A 23,507-nucleotide genomic window follows, 5' to 3' on the forward strand; every position below is an offset into this window, starting at 1 on the left:
TATTTATTTGGCTGCTCCGGGTCTTAGTTGTGGCATTTGGGATCTTCATTGCCGGTGTGGGATCTTTAGTTGTGGCATGCGGGATCCTTAGTTGCGGCATGCAAACTCTTAGTTGCAGCATGTGGGATCTAGTTCCCCGACCAGGGACCAAATCCCAGCCCCCTGCATTGGGAGCATGGAGTCTTAGTCACTGGACTACCAGGGAAGTCCCCATATCACCTGTTTAAAACAACCCTTTTAAGTAGCTATTTTTATCTCATTTGCCAGATTAGGAAACTAAGATTAATTTCTGCAAGTCCACACATCTAGAAGATGGCAGATCCAGGATTCAAATCTAAGTCTGTCCATCATGAAAGCTCATACTATTCCTGTATATCAAGATTATTCTGGTTTATTGTTTAAGCTTTCAAAGTGTTTGCACATATTTACACCATATTTTTGATATTCCTGTAAATTAGGGTAGGTGATAGCGTACTCCTTTTGCACATAAAGACGTAAACTCAGAAAGATTAAATCACATATCCAAGTTCATGTGGATGATAATTAGCAGATCTGGGACTCCCAGCTGGGTCTCTTGATTCTACGTCACACATCAGTGACTTTGTACCTAAAGATGAGTTTCTGCCCCAACGCTTTAAAAACTGATCATTTGGGGCATTTTAATACAGAAAAGTAAAGAACTCTATCCCTTGAAGGAATGAAATTTTGGAAAAAAGCAATGTGATTCTGTTTGAGGAAGGCAACATTTGAAGATATCTCATACATAGAGAGATATTAAAAACATGGGATTGGGACTTCCCTGGTGGCGCAGTGGTTGGGAGTCTGCCTGCCGACGCAGGGGACACGGGTTCATGCCCAGGTCCGGGAGGATCCCACGTGCCGCGGAACAGCTGGGCCTGTGGGCCGTGTGGCCGCTGGGCCTGCGCGTCCGGAGCCTGTGCTCGGCAACGGGAGAGGCCGCAACGGTGAGAGGCCCGCGTACCGCAAAAAAAAAAAAAAAAAAAGGGATTGAACCTACTGCACATTAGTACTCTCTTATGTCATTGTTAACTTCTGAAATAAATAAAAATGTAATCAAGAGATAATGCCAAGGGAATGGAAGGTGTCTAAGTAGAAGAATTTCCTATGACAGCTGAGCAATCCACATGTCAGGGCAGAGCAGAGGGGGAACTGCTGATTTTGAGATGGCACCATATCACTGTGTCTTTTTTCCATTATGCTAAACATATGTAGATTAAATAAATTTACAACAGAAGTTAGTGCAAAGGTGTGAGAATAAAAGAGGAATATAGTCAAATTAAAGGGTGAAAATGTTATTCTGATAATGTAATGATTTTATTAAAGTGTCATTTGCATATATTATAGAGCAAATAGCTTAAATGAAAAAAAGAAAAATTGGACACATTAGAATAACATCCCAATTTAATGTTGGCTGCGGTAAGTATGGTGTTGCAAAAGTTACAATTTTTCTGCTTTTGTCGCCTCTGGTCACTTGAACTAAGTGATAAGAAGTCTTGTAAAGCTTCCAGGTCATTGTGATGTACACTTGCGCTTATTATATAGCAATGACTATCTGAATTTAGATTGTACTTAAAAATGAAATTCCCTTTCTTATCCAGCCAGTCAGAATACAAGTGCCTACCAACTGCTGTAGGGCATCCAAACTACTCTTGAGGGGCTTCCCTGGTGGCGCAGTGGTTGAGAGTCCGCCTGCCGATGCAGGGGACATGGGTTTGCGCTCCAGTCCGGGAAGATCCCACATGCCGCGGAGCGGCTGGGCCCGTGAGCCATGGCCGCTGAGCCTGCGCGTCCGGAGCCTGTGCTCCGCAACAGGAGAGACCACAACAGTGAGAGGCCCGCATACCGCAAAAAAACCCAAGCAAACAAACAAACTACTCTTGAAAGCAGTCCAGTATAGGAGTTAAAAGTGTGGGCTCTAGAGTCAGACTGTATGGGTTCAAATCCCTGCTCTACTGCCTGGTAGTTATATGACCTTAGGCAAATTGCTAAGCCTTCATCCCTTCATCTGTAGAGTGGGGTTCATAACAGTGCCTCTCTCATAGAGCCGTTGTGAGAACTAAGGAAAAGAGTTCATTTAAATCATTTAGTACAGTGTCTAGTATCTAAAGTTCCCAGTAAATACTAGCAATGGCTATTACTATCATTATTCTTGCTTAGTGCCAACAGGTGTACAGGTTGAGAATACTTTATGTAGTCTTGATAGCTACAGTAGAACCACTGTTTGTTTAAATAACGATAGAAATGTATTCTCTCACAGTTCTGGAGGTTAGAAGTCTGAAATTAAAATACCAACAGGGAAGCACTCCCTCTGGAGGCTCTAGAGTAAAAATCTTTCTTGCTTTCTGCAGCTTCTGGTAGCTGTCAGCATTTCTTGGCTTATGACATAATTCCAGTCTATGCAGCCATCTTTACATGGTCTTCCTTCTCTTCTCCTTTTCTGTCTCTTAGAAGGACACTTATCATTGGATTTAGGGCCACCAGGTTAATCCAGGATGATATTATCTCCAACTCCTTAACTTAATTACATCTGCAAAGACCCTTTTTCAAAATAGGGTCAAATTCATAGGCTCTAGGGGTTATGACAAGGACATACTATTCTACTCACCACACTAGGTAAAACACCTGTAGTTTCATTTCCTCTGCCTTCATCAACTCTTCGAGTGATACATCAGGGAAAGGGCTTTTTCGTTCAGCCTGCTATAACATAATGCTACAGACTGGGTAGCCTACAAACAACAGAAATTTATTTCTTGCATTTCTGGAGGCTGGGAAGTCCAAGATCAAGGCACTGGCAGACTCAGTGTCTGGTGTGGGCCTGCTTTCTGGTTCATAGATGATGCCTTCTTGCCGCATCCTCATGTGGCAGAAGGGGTGAGCTAGCTCTCTGTGGTCTCTGTTATAAGGGCACTAATCCCATTTATGAGGGATCCACCCTCATGACTTAATCACCTCCCAAAGTTCTCACCTCCAAATACCATCGCACTGGGGATTGGGATTTCAATATATGAATTGGGGGTGGGGGTGGGGACACAGTCAATCTATAGAAGAGCTGTATCATTTTGTCTTTGTCTCAAAGACATAATTTCATCAAAATTGTGAAAATAGCAAAGTTTATCTTCAGTGGCCTATAACCTCTCCCTAGGCTCTTGCCTTCCCCTATGTGGCTCTTCTGTTCCTCTCCTCTACACATAGCACCCTCATTCTGCCTAGGACACCCACCTGCCATCCCCCCCAAGTCTTCTTTACCCTGAGCAGCACTTCAGATTCAAGACTTAATTTTCTCCTTGCAAATTCCCAGTAATCTTATTATCATTTATTTTAACAATGCTTTTTAGTGCATTCTCCTAAAAATCTGGTAAGGAAAATAATGTCAGCCTTAAGATTAAAATTTGTGAGAAAGCTGACACACTGGCTAGGGGTTCTTTTCACTAGATCAGTCAGTGACTTTTGAACTCCATTTTTGGCAACAGAAACTTGCAGTTAAATCTTCTTCAGAGCCCCAATAAATAACACAGGTAACAGTGGAGCTGTTCATGTGGACATGGAGGTATCTGAACTGTAATGGGATAATATCTTAGTTGTTGAGATTTCAGGCACTAGCTGCAAAGGAGTAGCTGTCCTTTGACTCCAGAATCAATATATTTAACCCATTTGTAATGATACTGAACAGATAGGACCTTCTCAACCTAAAATCTGTAATTATGTGCTAGTGCTTTAAAGTTCTCATTAGTGATTTCAAATGATAAGCAAACTAGGGAACATTACTGTAATTTATTGGGAAGAGTAAGATTTTCAGCTTGGAGAGTATTCAACTTTAGATTTATTCTGACACCTCAGAAGTTTACTAAATTATAGGTTCAGTGGGTTTTATTTTTTCCCCATCAGTAAAAGGTTACAGAACTTCTATATAAATAGTTCATTTAAGGGAGAATGCACAAATACTTATTTCCCCCGAGTTCCAATGCAAATGGTCTGTCATTTCAATCTCTCTTGCAAATACCCTAAAATCCCCTGCCCCATTGGGCCTTCCTGGCAAAACAAACAAGGAACGATGTCACCCGTAGCCTTGTCCCTGTCTGTACCCAGCAGCCAAACTCTGTTGGAGAAAAATCACCATTTGTGTAGATTGGTACCAAGAAAAATTCATGATCACCAACCTCACCTGGGCCCTCAACGGTAATATTGCGCAGCAATACTTTTCTCAAACTTTCAACTTCCTCACTGTCCATTCACTCTCAATGGATGACCTTGCCTCCTACCTCACAGAGAAAATAGTCATCACATGAGAACTCTCTCAATTTCCCGCCATCAAATCTTAAATAAGATTGCGCCCATGCCCTCTTTCTTCCTCCTGCCTGTCAAACGTCAGTCCTTCTGCCTGTGCTCAAGACCCTACCCCTGTTTCATTTTCTCTCACATATAAGTTTAACTCCAAAGTTTCTGCTATATCTTTTTCAAGAGCTTTTAAACATGATCTTGTCTTTCTCATTTGAAAAAAATTTCATTTGGAATCCTACGTTCTCTGCTAGCTAGCCAATCATCTCTTTCCTCCCTTTCATGATTCAACTTCACTGCTTCACTTCCTCCCATTCATACTTCTTTTTCATTTTGAAACAGTCACAAGATTACAGAACATTTTAAGTACAGAATTTTAAGTAAAGAATTTCCCCCGGAACATGTACGATTAAGTTGTCGACCCATTTTCCCCAATTCTTTTATTGTCTATTTCCTAAAATAAGGATATTTTTCTACATAGCCACAATGCAGCTATCAAAATAATGAAATTAACATTCAAACATCACTATCATCTAATGCTCAGACCCCATTCATGTTTTGCCATTTGTTCCAGTAATGTCCCTTATAGCAAAAGGATCTGGTTCAAAATGAAGCATTGCATTTTAGTTGTCACGTCCCTTTATTTTCCTTCATCTTGGAACAGTGCTTCAGTCTTTCCTTGACTCTCATGACTAACATTCGTGAAGGTTGTACACCAGTTATTTTGTAGAATGATTCTTAATTTTAGGTTTCCTGATATTTCCTCATAATGAGATTTAGGTTATGCGTCTTTGACAAGAATATCACAGAATTAATGCTGTGTTCTTCTCATTGTATCCCATCAGGTGGTGTCCATTATTGATTTGTCCCACTACCAGTGAAGTTAACTTTGAATACTTAAGATGGTATCTGCAAGGCGTCTCCATTGTACTCTCCCCCTTTCCACTTGTAATTAATAAGCATTTTGTGGGGAGGTACTTTGAAACTATGTATATATTCTATTACTCATCAAACTTTCAATTTATACATTCACTTTTTTATATCTGTTTGAACTCATGGTTTCCCCTATAATTCAACAAATTATATTTGTTGCTATTTTTATTTTGTTACTCAAATTGTTTCGTTTTGGCCAGTAATAACCCCTTCAAGCTGGCTTTTGTGTCCTTTTGACATATCCTCATCATTCTTTGAGCACTTCATTACTTTCTGGCACGATAAGATGTGCCAGTCTCATTTTGTATTTTCCCTGTTCTAGCCCTGGAATCAGGATTTCTTCAAAGAGCTTGATTCCTTTTGGTGTAATGGTATTTAGAAGTCAAGTTCTGGGCACTAGGTATATTCATGGCTAGACCCTCACAGTGAACAGGGCTAGGGAATATACACATACATTTACAAGCATAATATACTTATTTACATCTATATTACTTTATCTATCTATAGAAAACTATGAATTTCCATTAATAGTTCCAATTCCGATCCAACAACACAATGTCTATTCTAGTTTTCTCCCTTTTCATATTTGTATGTCTCTTCTCTGAAAGAGTTTAGCCTTAATTCCCTTATCCTTAATATATGTACTCTTAATATATCTTAATATATATAATACATATATATGATATGTACTTAATAATGTCATTCATCGACCTATTGATTCAGGCTTCTACCCCTCATCACTGCACCAAAACAGCTGTCACTCAATTGACCAGTGATCATCATTTTACTAAATACAATGGACACTTTTAAATCTTTATCTTACTTGACTTTTAGTAGCATTTGGCATAGCTAACTGCTCCATATTTATGGAAAACACTTCCATTGGTTTCTGTGATGCTACATTTTTCTGATTTCCTTCTTAACGTCTATGGCAAATCCCTCTCACTCTCCTTTGCTGGATCTGCCTCTTTTACTTGACCTTTAAATGTTAAAGTTCCTCAGTCTTAGGCCCCATTCATTTCTCATCTTAGTCTACATTCATTCCCTTGGCTTCAATTACTATTTTTACTTGTGACTCACAAATTTAATCTCTAGTCCTAACCTCTATTAATTCCAGACCCATAAACCCATCTGCTTACTTGATATCTTTACTTATAGGCACCTCAAGTTAACATGTCTAACACTGAACTCATGATCTTCCCCCGAAAACTTGCTCTTCCTCCATTATTCCCTATATTGATAGAAATAGCCTAACTACCCATGCAGTTACCCATGCCAAATCTAGACATCATTCATGGTACCTCCATATCCTTTACCCCTGTTTTATCTAATAATTCACTAAGTCTTATTGCACCTACCCTAGCCCTAGCGACCATCGTCTGTCACCTGGACTCTTATGATAGTCACCTAAATGATCTCCTTGAATCTCTTCTTCCTTCCACCCCATTCTCTATATTGTATCCAAAGAGACCTTTTTAATACAAATCTGATTTTTGTCACTTCCTTACTACCTTTCAATACTTTTCCATTGCTACTACTATAAAGTCCAAAATTTTTAGCAAAGCTTACAAGGCCCTGAATTCTCTGACCTCTGTCTTTTCTCCAGTCTCATCTCACACCATTCTACTCCTCTGTCTGACTCTGCTTCGAACACACATTATCTGTTTTATCTACCCCATCACCACACGCATATCCCCACGCATCCTGTGGGTTTCAACTTAAATACCAGTACCTGAATGAGGTCAAAATCCTGACATCCTCAAATTAAATTAGGTCACCCTGTTACATTCTTTCATTGCACTTTGTATTGTTCCTCCATAGTACTTACTGCGGTTTCTAGCTACATAGTTCTTTGAATGTTTATGCAGTAGATTTTATGCTCATGAAGGCAGAGTCCATATCTATCTTTATTGTAATTTCACCAGTTAGCACATTGTGCTTAACTCGTGGTGCACATTCAACAGATATTTATGAGATGGATGAATGGATAGAAAGTTAAAAGTAAGTAAAAAAGGAAGGAATACTGATCCTCCCAAAGACAAATATTTGGGTAAGAGATTTCAGTCAAACATTTAGATATATCCAAATAATCACATATTTTAAGTTTACATAAATATAGGCAAACTACTTTTTAAAGTCAGGCATAAGGTCCAGTTTGATTGGCCGGCTTCTAATCATTTCACTTTGTGTCATTCAGAAATCACTCTGTGATTTTGAAACGTTTTCTTAACTCAGTTGCTCAAAAATGAAATTGGATTGTATCCTGGACACAGCAGGAAGGTAATTTAAAGAACCCATGAACATTGTTGAAATTATCATGCAAGCTTATTAAATGCAATGTATATTTAAATTGAAAAAAACTGTCTTTATTAAAACTAGATAGGTGAATTTTTACAGCTTCCAGCACTAAAATATATTAGATTTGAGAGTCAGGTTAGATTAATTTCTAACTTTATGGAAATCATTTTTATTAAAAAGTGGAAAGTTAAGAATTTGACAGTTACAGGGTTTGGATAACTCTAAAAGGGTCATCATTTAAATATGCAGGAAAGTAAAATCAGAGTGCTTTCATGATAAAGATGATTTGTTTATCTTATGTGCTCATTTTTAAAAGCTGTTTTAATATTTAGGCTTGTTAAAGAAAATCTGAAATGTGGTTGACTATATTAGAAGCTAAATAAGAATTTTGATTTTCATTTCCTTTTATAAGAGCCAACCAAATAAATCTCAGCCTGGACTTAGATGCTAAAATGAAAAAGATTAAGGGGTTATTTTCCCTTATAAGTGATCAAAATATTTGTTTTTTATTTGCAAATACATTCCATAATTTTCAAGTTAGCTGATATTTTCTACTTTGATAAAAGAATATTTCACATAATTGTAACTTATTTGTTGATCATTTATATTTCATATTGTTTCAAGTTAAAGGACACTTTGGTTTCTGGGGGTGATTGACTCAGAGGTGGATCAAAACATTGTTTTCCCCAGGAGGTAGCTGACAGCAGAGTGAATGGAAGCCACCTCTGTCCTTTGAATCTGGATTGCTCTTGTGTTCGTAAACGTTGGAAACCAAACCTCAAATTAAAACAAAATTTTGCTCCTCCAAAAGAGCAAAGGCTTTTGTCTAGTGTGCCTATTGCTGGTTTGCAAGTGACTTGGGAGGTTGTAACTTGTGAGAACTGACTTTTGAAGTTTAGGCAAAACTTAACTATACTCACATTCTAGGCCTTTCAAACCAACAATTGTATAGAATGAAGTCCTCACTAAATGAGGATAAGAATGAAAATAGAGATTCAGGTATCTAAGAGAGAAACGTAGTGACTCATAGCCACTGGTTTTATCTCGTTACTTTGATTTATTGTTAATCTCAGCCAAGTGCTTAAGAATTAACACTCTCCCCTTTCCTGCCTTTAAAAAAAATTTTTTTTAATTGAAGTATAGTTGATTTACAATGTTACGTAAGTTTCTGGTGTATAGCAAAGTGATTCAGTTATACGTATACATATATTCTTTTTCAGATTCTTTTCCATTATAGGTTATTACAAGATACTGAATATAGTTCCCTGTGCTATACAGTAGGTCCTTTTGTTTATCTATTTTATATATAGTAGTGTGTATCTGTTAATCCCAAACTCTTAATTTATCCCTCCCCTCCCCCTTTGGTAACCATAAGCTGTTTTCTATGTCAGTGAGCCTATTTCTGTTTTGTAAATAAGTTCATTTGTATCATATTTTAGATTCCACATATAAGTGATATCATATGATATTTGTCTTTCTCTGACTTACTTTCCTTAGTATGATAATTTCTAGGTCCATCCATGTTGCTGCAAATGGCATTATTTCATTCTTTTTTATAGCTGAGTAATATTCCATTATATATATATATATATATATATATATATGTACCACATCTTCTTTATCCATTCCTCTGTTGATGGACATTTACGTTGTTTCCATATCTTGGCTACTGTGAATAGCACTGCTATGAACATTGGGGTGCATGTATCTTTTGGAATTAGAGTTTTCAGATATATGCCCAAGAGTGCCTGCTTTCTTTTTGTATCCACAACAGCACTTAGCATGGAGCTTGCAATGTGCCAGCTTCGTAAATATCTATCATTCTGCATCTCTTGCCAGCATTTTAAATTCTACACATCCAAAACCAAACACAATGCTCATCCCAATCAATCACTGCCTTTTCTAGACTTCCTGATTTCTCTCAATAGTGCCAACATTTTTGTAGTCACCCAGACTGAGAATTTCAGTCAGACACTTTTATGTTTATCAGTAATCAATGTATTAAACATATATTAAGGGGCTTCCCTGGTGGCGCAGTGGTTAAGAATCTACCTGCCAATGTAGGGGACACGGGTTGAGCCCTGGTCCGGGAAGATCCCACATTGCCACGGAGCAACTAAGCCTGTGTGCCAAAACTACTGAAGCCCGTGAGCCTAGAGCCCATGCTCTGCAACAAAAGGAGCCACCACAGTGAGAGGCCCACGCACCGCAACGAAGACTGGCCCCTGCTCGCCACAGCTAGAGAGAGCCTGCGCACAGCAACAAGACCCAACGCAGCCATAAATAAATTAATTAATTAAATAAATAAACCAATCCAGAAAGTTCTTAAAAAAAAAAAACATACATTAAGGTCTTGTTATACCCTGAGCTACATGGGGTACTCAATAAATGTTTACTAAGTGAATTAATGAAATAATTCCACATGTATTTATTGAGTGCTTATCATGTGTTAGGAAATGTAAAAGAGAGGAAAAAAGATTGAGACTCAGCTGCTGCCTTCATCACCTTATAATACAGTAGGGACAATATGTATACAGAGCTACAGTAACAGATTATATGCAGTAACAGCCATAATAGATGTGTGAACAAAGCACTGTAGGAGTACAAAGAGGGTCATATCATCCCTGCCTTGGAGCATCATGGACCATAGACTGTTGGCTTTAAGAAGGTGTCATTCAAGCTGTAAGCTGAAGGACCATTGGGGCAGATAGAGATAGACCGAGGGAAGAGCATTGAAGGAAGGGAAAACATGATGTAGCTCCAGATGCATGAAGAGGAAGGTGATTCCAGAACAGGCTGGTAGTCAAATTTGTCTGTAGCAAAGGATGCAAATAGAATAATGAAAGCTAAAGTCAGAAAGGTAATGTGCATCGTTTGGTTGGGAAGAATTTCAATTTCTAGGCTAAGGATTTTGGACATTAGTGTGCTTTGGGAAATTATGAAATATTTTTACACATAATGTGTGACCAGAGCTGTGCTTTGTCCAGAGAAGAGAAACCAAGATGTTAACTGTAAACAAACCATGTAATACGAAGAACACCTAAAGAACTCAGGAATGGTTAGAAGAAAAACTTTGAGATCACGTAACTATTTTCAATTATCCGAGAGGCAGACCAGTGGAAGAGAGAGTATGTCAATTTCTGGTAGATCAAACGGACAGAAATAAAATAAATTGGTGAAAGAAAGAAGATAATTGGTTGTGGCGTGTTTAAAGAGAGAACAGAACATTTGAGAAACCAATAAGGAGGCTTTTGTGAGACTCAGGACAAATGATGAAAGCCCTGATAAGCAGAGATCATCATGATAGCTAACACATACATAGCATTTATTATCTACCCCGCACTGTTGTAAGCACTTTACATATATTTACTCATTTGATCCTTACAGCAACCCATATTATAGATGGGAAACCAAAGCACAGAAAGATTTAGTGACTTGCCCAAGGTCACATAGTTAATCCATAGCTCACCTAGTATTCCAGGCAACAAATTCAGGCTTCAGAGTCCAGACTCTTAACTACTATGCTCTACTGGCTCTCAGAGAGAGAAATAAAAGGGGAAAATTAAACAGAAGAATTGAAAGACCTGGCTAGATACGAGCAGAAGGGAAAAAGAAGATGAACACATAATGACAAGGTTCCTAGTTTGGAAACCAGGAATATTATCACAGTAATAACAAAAGTGAAATCAGGAGGAGCTTCAAGACGGTGGAGGAGTAAGATGTGGAGATCACCTTCCTCCCCACAGATATATCAGAAATACATCTACACGTGGAAAAACTCCTACAGAACACCTACTGAACGTTGGCAGAAGACCTCAGACCTCCCAAAAGGCAAGAAACTCCCCACGAACGTGTCTGAGCAAAGAACAGATGCCCTCAGGTGACCTACGCGCAGAGGTGGGGCCAAATCCAAAGCTGAATCCTGGGAGCTGTGCGAACAAAAAAGGGAAAGGGAAATCTCTCCCAGCAGCCTCAGGAGCCGCGGATTAAATCTCCACAATCAACTTGATGCACCCTGCATCTGTGGAATACCTGAATAAACAACGAATCATCCCAAACTGGGGAGGTGGACTTTGGAAGCAACAATATATATATTTTTTCCCCTTTTCCTCTTTTTCCTTGTGGATGACAGGTTCTTGGTGCTCCAGCCAGGCATCAGGGCTGTGCCTCTGAGGTGGGAAAGACAAGTTCAGGACATTGGTCCACCAGAGACCTCCCAGCTCCACGTAATATCAAACGGCAAAAATCTCCCAGAGATCTCCATCTCAACACCAAGACCCAGCTCCACTGAACAACCAGCAAGCTACACTGCTGCACACCCTATGCCAAACAACTAGCAAGACAGGAACACAACACCACCCATTAGCAGAGAGGCTGCCTAAAATCATAATAAGTCCACAGACACCCCAAAACACACCACCAGACGTGGACCTGCCCACCAGAAAGACAAGATCCAGCCTCATCCACCAGAACACAGGCACCAGTCCCCTCCACCAGGAAGCCTACACAACCCACTGAACCAACCATAGCCACTGGGGACAGACACCAAGAAGAATGGGAACTATGAATCTGCAGCCTGCAAAAAGGAGACCCCAAACACAGTAAGTTAAGCAAAATGAGAAGACAGAGAAACACACAGCAGATGAAGGAGCAAGATAAAAACCCACCAGATCTAACAAATGAAGAGGAAATAGGCAGTCTACCTGAAAAAGAATTCAGAGTAATGATAGTAAAGATGATCCAAAATCTTGGAAATAGAGTGGAGGAAATACAAGAAACGTTTAACAAGGACCTAGAAGAACTAAAGAAGAAACAAACAATGATGAACAACACAATAAATGAAATTAAAAATTCTCTAGAAGGGATCGCTAGCAGAATAACTGAGGCAGAAGAACGGATAAGTGACCTGGAAGATAAAATAGTGGAAATAACTACTACAGAGCAGAATAAAGAAAAAAGAATGTAAAGAATTGAGGACAGTCTCAGAGACCTCTGGGACAATATTAAACACACCAGCATTCGAATTATAGGGGTGCCAGAAGAAGGAGAGAAAAAGAAAGGGACTGAGAAAATATTTGAAGAGATTATAGTGGAAAACATCCCTAATATGGGAAAGGAAATAGTTAATCAAGTCCAGGAAGAATGGAGAGTCCCATACAGGATAATTACAAGGAGAAACACGCCAAGACACATATTAATCAAACTATCGAAAATTAATTACAAAGAAAAAATAATAAAAGCAGCAAGGGAAAAATAACATACAAGGGAATCCCCATAAGGTTAACAGCTGATCTTTCAGCAGAAACTCTGCAAGCCAGAAGGAAGTGGCAGGACATATTTAAAGTAATAAAAGGGAAAAACCTACAACCAAGATTACTCTATCCAGCAAGGATCTCATTCAGTTTTGATGGAGAAATTAAAGCCTTTACAGACACGCAAAAGCTAAGAGAATTCAGCACCACCAAACCAACTTTACAACAAATGCTAAAGGAACTTCTCTATGCAGGAAACACAAGAGAAGGAAAAGACCTACAATAACAAACCCAAAACAATTAAGAAAATGGTAATAGGAACATACATATTTATAATTACCTTAAATGTAAATGGATTAAATGCTCAAACCAAAAGACATAGACTGGCTGAATGGATACAAAAACAAGACCCGTATCTAGGCTGCCTACAAGAGACCCACTTCAGACCTAGGGACACATACAGAGTGAAAGTGAGGGGATGGAAAAAGATCTTCCATGCAAATGGAAATCAGAAGAAAGCTGGAGTAGCAATTCTCATATCATACAAAATAGACTTTAAAACAGACTATTATTACAAGAGACAAAGAAGGACACTACGTAATGATCAAGGGATCAATCCAAGAAGATATAACAATTGTAAATATTTATTAACCCAACATAGGAGCACCTCAATACATAAGGCAAATACTAACAGCCATAAAAGGGGAAATTGACAGTAACACAATCATAGTAGGGGACTTTAACCCCACACTTTCACCAATGGACAGATTATCCAAAATGAAGATAAATAAGGAAACACAAGCTTTAAATGATACATTAAACAATATGGACTTAATTGATATTTATAGGACATTCCATCCAAAAACAACAGAATACAGTTTCTTCCCTTGTGCTCATGGAAATTCTCCAGGATAGATCATATCTTGGGTCACAAATCAAGCCTCTGTAAATTTAAGAAAATTGAAATCATATCAAGTATCTTTTCCAACCACAACGCTATGAGACTAGATATCAATTACAGGGAAAAATCTGTAAAAAATACAAAAACATAGAGGCTAAACAATACACTACTTAACAGGTAAGAGATCAATGAAGAAATCAAAGAGGAAATCAAAAAATACCTAGAAAGAAATGACAATGAAAACACGATGACCCAAAGTGTATGGGACGCAGCAAAAGCAGTTCTAAGAGGAAACTTTATAGCAATACAATCCTACCTCAAAAAACAAGAAACATCTGAAATAAACAACCTAACCTTACACCTAAAGCAGTTAGAGAAAGAAGAACAAAAAACCCCAAAGGTAGCAGAAGGAAAGAAATCATAAAGATCAGATCAGAAATAAATAAAAAAGTAATGAAGGAAATGATAGCAAACATCAATAAAACTAAAATCTGGCTCTTTGAGAAGATAAACAAATGGATAAACCATTAGCCAGAATCATTAAGGAAAAAAGGGAGAAGACTCAAATCAATAGAATTAAAAATTAAAAAGGGGAAGTAACAACTGACACTGCAGAAATACAAAGGATCCTGAGAGATTACTAAAAGCAAGTATATGCCAATAAAATGGACAAGCTGGAAGAAATGGACAAATTCTTAGAAATGCACAACCTTCTGAGGCTGAACCAAGAAGAAACAGAAAATATGAACAGACCCATCATAAGCACTGAAATTGAAACTGGGATTAAAAATCTTCCAACAAACAAAAGCCCAGGACCAGATGGCTTCACAGGCGAATTCTATCAAACATTGAGAGAAGAGCTAACACCTCTCCTTCTCAAACTCTTCCAAAATGTAGCAGAGTGAGGAAGACTCCCAAACTCATTCTACGAGGCCACCATCACCCTGATACCGAAACCAGACAAAGATGTCACAAAGAAAGACAACTACAGGCCAATATCACTGATGAACATAGATGCAAAAATCCTCAACAAAATACTAGCAAACAGAATCCAACAGCACATTAAAAGGATCATACACCATGATCAAGTGGAGTTTATCCCAGGAATGCAAGGATTCTTCAATATACGCAAATCAATCAACATGATACACCATATTAACAAATTGAAGGAGAAAAACCGTATGATCGTCTCAATAGGTGAAGAGAAAGCTTTTGACAAAATTCAACACCCATTTATGATAAAAACCCTCAGAAAGTAGGCATAGAGGGAACTTTCCTCCACATAATAAAGGACATATATGAGAAAGCCACAGCCAACATTGCCCTCAATGGTGAAAAACTGAAAGCATTTCCACTAAGATCAGGAACAAGACAAGGTTGCCCACTCTCACCACTGTTATTCAACATAGATTTGGAAGTTTTAGCCACAGCAATCAGAGAAGAAAAAGAAATAAAAGGAATCCAAATCAGAAAAGACAAAGTAAAGCTGTCACTTTTTGCCGATGACATGATACTATACATAGAGAATCCTAAAGCTGCTATCAGAAAACTACAAGAGCTAATCAATGAATTTGGTAAACTAGCAGGGTACAATATTAATGCACAGAAATCTCTTGCATTCCTATACACTAATGATGAAAACTCTGAAAGTGAAATTAAGAAAACACTCCCATTTACCATTGCAACCAAAAGAATAAAATACCTAGGAATAAACCTACCTAAGGAGACAAAAGACATGTATGCAGAAAATTATAAGACACTGATGAAAGAAATTAAAGTTGATACAAATATATGGAGAGATATACTGTGTTCTTGAATTGGAGGAATCAACATTGTGAAAATGACTGTACTACCCAAAGCCATCTACAGATTCCATGCAATCCCTATCAAACTACCACTGGCATTTTTCACAGAACTAAAACAAAAAAATTCACAGTTTGTATGGAAACACAAAAGACCCCGAATAGCCAAAGCAATTTTGAGAAAGAAAAATGGAGCTGGAGGAATCAGGCTCCCTGGCTTCAGACTATACTACAAAGCTACAGTAATCAAGACAGTATGGTACTGGCACAAAAACAGAAATGTAGATCAATGGAACAGGATAGAAAGCCCAGAGATAAACCCATGCACATATGGTCACCGTATGTTTGATAAAGGAGGCAAGAATGTACAGTAGAGTAAAGACAGCCTCTTCAATAAGTGGTGCTGGGAAAACTGGACAGGTACTTGTCAAAGAATGAAGTTAGAACACTCCCTAACACCATACACAAAAATAGACTCAAAATGGATTAAAGACCTAAATGTAAGGCCAGACACCATCAAACTCTTAGAGGAAAACATAGGCAGAACACTGTATGACATAAATCACAGCAAGATCCTTTTTGACCTACCTCCTAGAGAAATGGAAAGAAAAAGAAACAAATGGAACCTAATGCAACTTAGAAGCTTTTGCACAGCAATGGAAACCATAAGCAAGACGAAAATGTAAACCTCAGAATGGGAGAAAATATTTACAAATGAAGCAACTGACAAAGGATTAATCTCCAAAATTTACAAGCAGCTCTTGCAGCTCAATATCAAAAAAACAAACAACCCAGTCCAAGAATGGGCAGAAGACCTAAATAGACATTTCTCCAAAGAAGATATACAGATTGCCAACAAACACATGAAAGAACGTTCAACATCATTAATCATTAGAGAAATGCAAATCAAAACTACAATGCGATATTATCTCACACTGGTCAGAATGGCCATCATCAAAAAATCTAGAAACAATAAATGCCAGAGAGGGTGTGGAGAAAAGGGAACCCTCACACACTGTTGGTGGGAACATAAATTGATACAGCCACTATGGAGAACCCTATGGATGTTCCTTAAAAACCTAAAAATAGGGCTTCCCTGGTGGCGCAGTGGTTGAGAGTCCGCCTGCCGATGCAGGGGACATGGGTTCGTGTCCCGGTCCGGGAAGATCCCACATGCTGCTGAGCGACTAGGCCCATGAGCCATGGCCGCTGAGCTTGCACATCTGGAGCCTGTGGTCCATGAAGGGGGAGGCCACAACAGTGAGAGGCCCGCGTACCGCAAAAAAAAAAAAAAAAAAACCTAAAAATAGAACTACCATATGACCCAGCAATCCCACTACTGGGCATATACCCTGAGAAAACCATAATTCAAAAAGAGTCATGTACCAAAATGTTCATTGCAGCCCTATTTACAATAGCCAGGACATGGAAGCAACCTAAGTGTGCCTCGACAGATGAATGGATAAAGAAGATGTGGAACATATATACAATGGAATATTAGTCAGCCATTAAAAAGGAACAAACTGAGTTATTTCTAGTGAGGTGGATGGACCTAGAGAGTGTCATACAGAGTGAAGTAAGTCAGAAAGAGAGAAACAAATACCGTATGTTAACATATATATAGGGAATCTAAAAAGAAAAAGTAAATGGTCATGAAGAACCTAGAGGCAAGAAGGGAGTAAAGATGCAGACCTACTAGAGAATGGATTTGAGGATACAGCAAGGGGGAAGCGTAGGCTGGGACAAAGTGAGAGTGGCATGGACATAATTACACTACCAAACGTAAAATAGATAGCTAGTGGGAAGCAGCCACAAAGCACAGGGAGATCAGCTCGGTGCTTTGTGACCATCTAGAGGGGTGGGATGGGGGGCGAGGCAGATGCAGGTGGGAAGAGATATGGGGATATATGTGTATGTATAACTCATTCACTTTGTTATAAAACAGAAACTAACAAACCATTGTAAAGCAATTATACTCCAATAAAGATGTTAAAAATAAATAAATTCAATTGGAAACATAAAAAAAAATCTACAAACAATAAATGCTAGAGAGGGTGTGGAGAAAAGGGAACTTTCATACACTGTTGGTGGGAATGTAAATTGATACAGCCACTATGGAGAACAGTATGGAGGTTCCTTAGAAAACCAAAAATACAACTACCATACGACCCAGCAATCCCACTACTGGGCATATACCCTGAAAATACCATAATTCAGAAACAGTCGTGTACCACAATGTTCATTGCAGCTCTGTTTAGAATAGCCAGGACATGGAAACAACCTAAGTGTCCACCAACAGATGAATGGATAAAGAAGATGTGGCACATATATACAATGGAATATTACTCAGCCATAAAAAGATACGAAATTGAGTTATTTGTAGTGAGATGGATGGACCTAAAGTCCATCATACAGAGTGAAGTAAGTCAGAACGAGAAAAACAAATCCCGTATTGTAACACATATATATGGAATCTAAAAAAAAAATAAAATAAGGTCATGAAGACCCGAGGGGCAAGACGGGAATAAAGACGCAGACCTACTAGAGAATGGACTTGAGGACACGGGGAGGGGGACGGGTAAGCTGGGACAAAGTGAGAGAGTGGTAGTGTATATATGGACATATATACACTACCAAACATAAAATAGATAGCTAGTGGGAAGCAGCCGCATGGCACAGGGAGATCAGCTCGGTGCTTTGTGACCAGCTATAAGGGTGGGATAGGGAGGGTGGGAGGGAGGGAGATGCAAGAGGAGGGAAGAGATATGGGGACATATGGGTATGTATACTGATTTATTTTGTTATAAAGCAGAAACTAACACACCATTGTAAAGCAATTATACTCCAATAAAGATGTTAAAAAAAAGTGAAATCAGGGTAAGAAATGGGATTATGAGTAGAAATTAAAAGGTAGGTTATAAATATTTTGAGTTTAAGGTGATGATGGCCTAGCCAAGTAGAAATATGTAGCATGATATCTGTGGAATTGAAAGTAAGTCAAGGACTTTAAGTTTGTCTTAATATAGCCAGGTTAATATACTCCCTACCCATAGCTTTCCCACAGTACAGTACAGCCTCTGTGGAATGTTGATATTGTGGCACAAGGATAGACATGAAGTCAAATTCTTTATATAATAATAATCCCATTATTAGTTCTTAGAAGAATGAATATGGTAGCTTTTAGGAAACATATAAAGTATGTCTCTTGAAGTTCAGATGACACTAATAACCATACAGCCTTTTAAGCATTTTAGTGATTGCCATAGAGTAAAATTATAAATTAAAAGCTAAGTGTATTAAATAGCACTAAACTGTGCCTTCAGATGATATATAAGGCATTTATATGCCTTTGTCTTCATCGTGCAGAGGATTTTGTTGACACTGGATTCTTTACATTTCATTTCTCCGTGTCATATTTATTTATAGGGGTAAAAATAAACTGTAGGTGCATGGTCTGCTGGGCAATGATGGCAGCTTTGTAAATATGTATGCAGCCCTTCCCCAGGTCTTTGACAGAAAGCTGCTTTCTGTGCCTGTGTAATGCCTTGAACACACCTTACACATTAAGGATGCAGGTGGAGCCTACCACAGTTTCAGAGATTGCCTGATGACTGCTAGCCTTGTCTCTCTTGTGGACTCCAATTAGACTTCATTTTCTAAATCCAGAGAGCCCTTAGCAAGAGTGTTGAATGGGGTAAAAACAGTTATATAAGCTTTCTTTTATTCAGAGTAAATTTTCCAGTCTGCATGAAGTGTCCTTCCAGCAAACAGCTTTGGCTTCACCCCTGAAGTATGCTATCAGATGTGTTTTGGAGCTTGGATGTGTCTGAAGATCTCTCAGTCCATCATTTGTAGCGCTTCAGGGAACATAGACCTTTCTGTGCTCACTTGGAAGGCTTATTGCCTCAGAAAAACACCAAGCAGGAGTTTTAGATGTGCTTAATGAAATTCATTTTGGGGAGAAGAGAGGTAATATCAAAATTTTTTCAAGAGGCAAGAAGAGGTCTAATATCAATCAGAAGGAAGAGAAAGTTCTCCTTAGCACAATTTTAACATTATGTCTAATCATGCCAAAAAGAATGCTAAATGTTATATATAAAGAACAGCTTTCTGACTTACCAATAAATACTTCTTAAGTAGCCACTCTGAGCCAGGATGTAATGATAATTGCTCCAGTAGTAGTTGTATATAGTTGAATGAGTGAGGGCACTGTCTTATTGAGGCCAAGGACATGAGTTTGATACCTTGATGAGCCAGTGAGGCTTGCCCTTTTAGGTGGTCACAGACTGCAAATAGGTAGCAACGATGGTAAGAAAGTCTAAGCACAAAACTATGGATAGACTGACACAAACTTTTCCACAGCTGAACAATCAGTTCAGAGCACAGGGCCTGCTACAAATCATATGTTTGGAGTTTCCAAAGTTAATATTTTCTCCTTAAGGGTAATGGTATTACCCTGACAATCTGGTACCTGATTGGGTCAAGTGAAAAGCAGTTGTGAGACAAGTGTCTAGATATCAACATTCTTTGTCAGTTGGGGATATTATTGGATAGACGAGTATGTTGGGTTCGTAATCAAAGGATTGAGACAGTTTTGCATCTGTATCTATGAATAAGTAGAAATTCACCTCAGCCTCAGTGTTTCCAGCTTCTGATCACTGAGTTAAACAAAATATGATCTCTAGAGTTATGGGAGAATATTTCATTTGGCCGAAAAGCAAACAGGATTTATTCCAAAGGAAAGAGTCTAGCTACTGAAAAAAGCCAGTTGAGTATTTTATTGAATTCAAAAGTTGTAAGCCAGGCATGATTTTTTCTGTCTTGTCAGGTTTTTCACGTTTACCAAAGAGCAGTTCACCAGTTTATAAAGGAAATCCAAAGCCATGTCATAACCATACTCCATGAAACATTAAGCTGAAAGTCAATTCAACTTTTGATCTTCACATACTAGATTCCTTCAGATTTAGTTCTTATCCGAGAATTTGAGACTCATCTCAGGAGTTTTATAGGATGGAGTGTGGTGGTGTTGTTACTGCTGCTTCTATGTTGCTATTTGTACAGAAAGAGCTAGCTGACATGTATCATTTGTAGTCTCTTCAATCAAATTGTTGTTCAAATGTAAGGCAGTGTTCAGATTACTAAAATATATTGAAGCTCATTGTAATGTTGGGGCTGAAAGACAAGTGTTATGCTTATGTCATAGGTTTCTGTGTTAAAATGAGAGATACACTATTACACCTGAAACACAGAAAATGTGATACATGGCCCACAGTAAAACCAAATCTTTGTCATAGCAACGTACTGATAAAGATCGGGTGGAGGTGGTATTGAATTTAACTCTGTGCAATAAAATAGATAATATTTTCCCTATTGCTTTTCAGAGAAACAGGGACCCAAAAAGTGTGCGTGTATGCATGTCTATGTGCGAACCTGCATGTGTACGAGCCTGAACATGTGTTCTACAAAGTTAACAGTTATTTATAATAGTCCCACTCTCAAGTAGAATGTCTGCCACTGAGGAATGCAAGGACCTGTAGTAGTAAAATAAAAACGATTCAAATATTTGAAAAATAATACCAAGTACACAAACCTTTATTCTTAATAATATTTATTATTCTTGGTTGATTCATTGCTTGATTTTAGTGAAGAGCCTGGGATACACTGTAAAAACTTTTCCAGTCCTTAACCTGCTTGACTTGGTACTGCTCACACTTATCAAATCAACTTACTTTTTTTCCTTACTCTTATTTCCCATATTAATCACATAAAACAATGAGAAAATCTCATAGTTTCCCCAATAAAAATTGTATGATAGTCTATCAAAGAGAAGGTCTCTATCTGTTCAGGTTCATTCATTCCCAATTCTTGATTTTCCTTATGCTCCCAGCCTGATTTCCTTTGATCTTTAACTGATTCTAGTAGATGTTGAACAAGTGGACATGTAATACTTCCTTAATTTTCATGAATTTTTACATCAAAGGTGTCCTTTCTTTGTTTAGAATGCCATATTGAATTATTGAAAATGTTACATAAATGTGTATTTTAGAGCCTAACTAATACCCAGATTTAATATTTCAGGGTGCCCAATATTATCATTGTCTAATGTTGGGCACAGCCAAAGTGCTAAGAATAACAGAATTTACTTTACTGGGAACTTTTGTCTAAGAAGTAAACCTAAGAGAAATGGTTCTGAGGGAGGCTCTGAAGGATTTACTGTTTAATCAAATTGTTCTTTGTCAGCATGCAACAAAGAAGTGTTCCAGTTGTATCCTAGTTCAGTTTATACAAGTGTTGTTCATTGTTGACATGCATAAAGAAACTTATTAAAAATGAAATGTCTCAATAGAACTTTAAAGTGTCTGCCTATATTTTTCATGTTCTTTTCCAATACATTTGCACAAAAGAATGTTTATATTTTAGCATTCTTTTGTCATATTTTGTAGCCTGTAATGTTAATGTATTTTCAACCAGATAGAAAATATTACACATGGAATAGAACTATTCATAAGACAAATATATTAGAGCAAATATCATTTCTAGCATGTTTATAAATTATACAATTGCCAGCATCTGTTTTCTGTTAGTCCTCCCACGCCCACCCCACTGCTAATCATGAAAGATTGGGATTGAAAAACATCTTAGATGAGTCCAGAAACTTCATTTGGAAATGGAGGCAATTGCAGGAATGTTGATGCAGTTCAAAGTGAGGAATGCTTCTTGTTGAAGATCTGCTTCTCCATGTGTAGTAATTTATTTCTTAGAGGATTCCCTTACTCATGCAGATATCACTTCCCGCCTGGATCCTTGCAGTGCTGAAACTGTCAATCAGATTAATAGTTGTGGCTTATGTCTGTGGGGGGTTTCGTGTTGAGGTTAAGTCACATCTCCACTTATTTATTCAACAGAGTGGTCCCTAAAGACAGTTGTTTCTTTTTCTTGCACTGTTTACAACATTTTATTAAAGTACAAAATTGTTGGAATTAACCTAAATAGAAAAACATAGTAAATATTGACAAAAACACTGATAACACCACTCAGGTCACACACGTGTAACAAATACAGGAAGGTTTTAAAAAGATTACAAGTTGAAAATTATGGAGATTTCCCCAAATGGATAGAATAGCTCACTGCTGAGTATGGCATCAATATAATATGTAAGGTCTTTGAGAGAATGCTGTCCCCGACTCTTCTGCAATCTAGTGCCTCCTAGAAATTTGTTCTTTGGGAGATTCAGACTCAGAGGCAGCCAGAACAGACAAGTCGTTTCCTTTTTTTTTTTTTTTTTTTTTTTTTGTGGCCCCGTCCTGCAGCATGCAGTATCTTAGTTCCCCGACCAGGGATCGAACCCTTGCCCCCTGCATCGGGAGTAAGGAGTTTTACCCACAGGACCACCAGGAAAGTCCTAAGACAGTCATTTCTTATCTATTCTTTATTTCTTTTCTTTTGGATATTATTACTAAATATTCCAAACACATAAAACAACATAATGCACAACTGTAAACCCACAACTTAGCTTTAAAAAGTAACAAATACAAATAACTCCCTGTGTATCCTTTTGTGCTTCCAGTCCCCTCCCTTCCCTGCAGTGGAAGCCACTACCCTAAATTTAATCATTCTTGTACATATTTTTAGGCTTTTACAAATATGTATATACCCATAAAACTATATTGTTCTGCGTATGTTTAAATTTCATATGAATAACTTGCTTCCTTCCATTATTATGTTTTTAAGGTTTATCCGTTTTGAGGCATGTACCTCTACTTTATTCAACTTAACTTCTGTATATTTTTGCATTGTATGACTACACCAAAATTTATATATCCATTTTCCTATTGATGTACATTTAGGCTGGACACACATACACACATCAATGAATATACTTCAAAATGTTCTTAGTCTTTTCTGTTTCATACGGATTTTAGGATCAGGTTTTCAAGCTCTATGAAAACGGTTGTTGAATTTACAGAACTAGTAGAGGAAAATTGACATCTTAATGATATTGAGGTGTGTGAGCCATGAACACAG

General features: G+C 38.0%; 1 protein-coding gene across 8 annotated transcripts in view; it reads left to right on the forward strand.

Moving 5' to 3' along the window:
• TENM1 (teneurin transmembrane protein 1) overlaps positions 1–23,507 on the forward strand; it is a 799,512-nt gene that overhangs the window by 581,022 nt on the left and 194,983 nt on the right. The gene's annotated exons all lie outside the window — the stretch shown is intronic.

The sequence above is a fragment of the Delphinus delphis genome, chromosome X (genome assembly GCF_949987515.2).
Source record: "Delphinus delphis chromosome X, mDelDel1.2, whole genome shotgun sequence".
In the NCBI taxonomy this organism is placed as follows: Eukaryota; Metazoa; Chordata; class Mammalia; order Artiodactyla; family Delphinidae; genus Delphinus; species Delphinus delphis.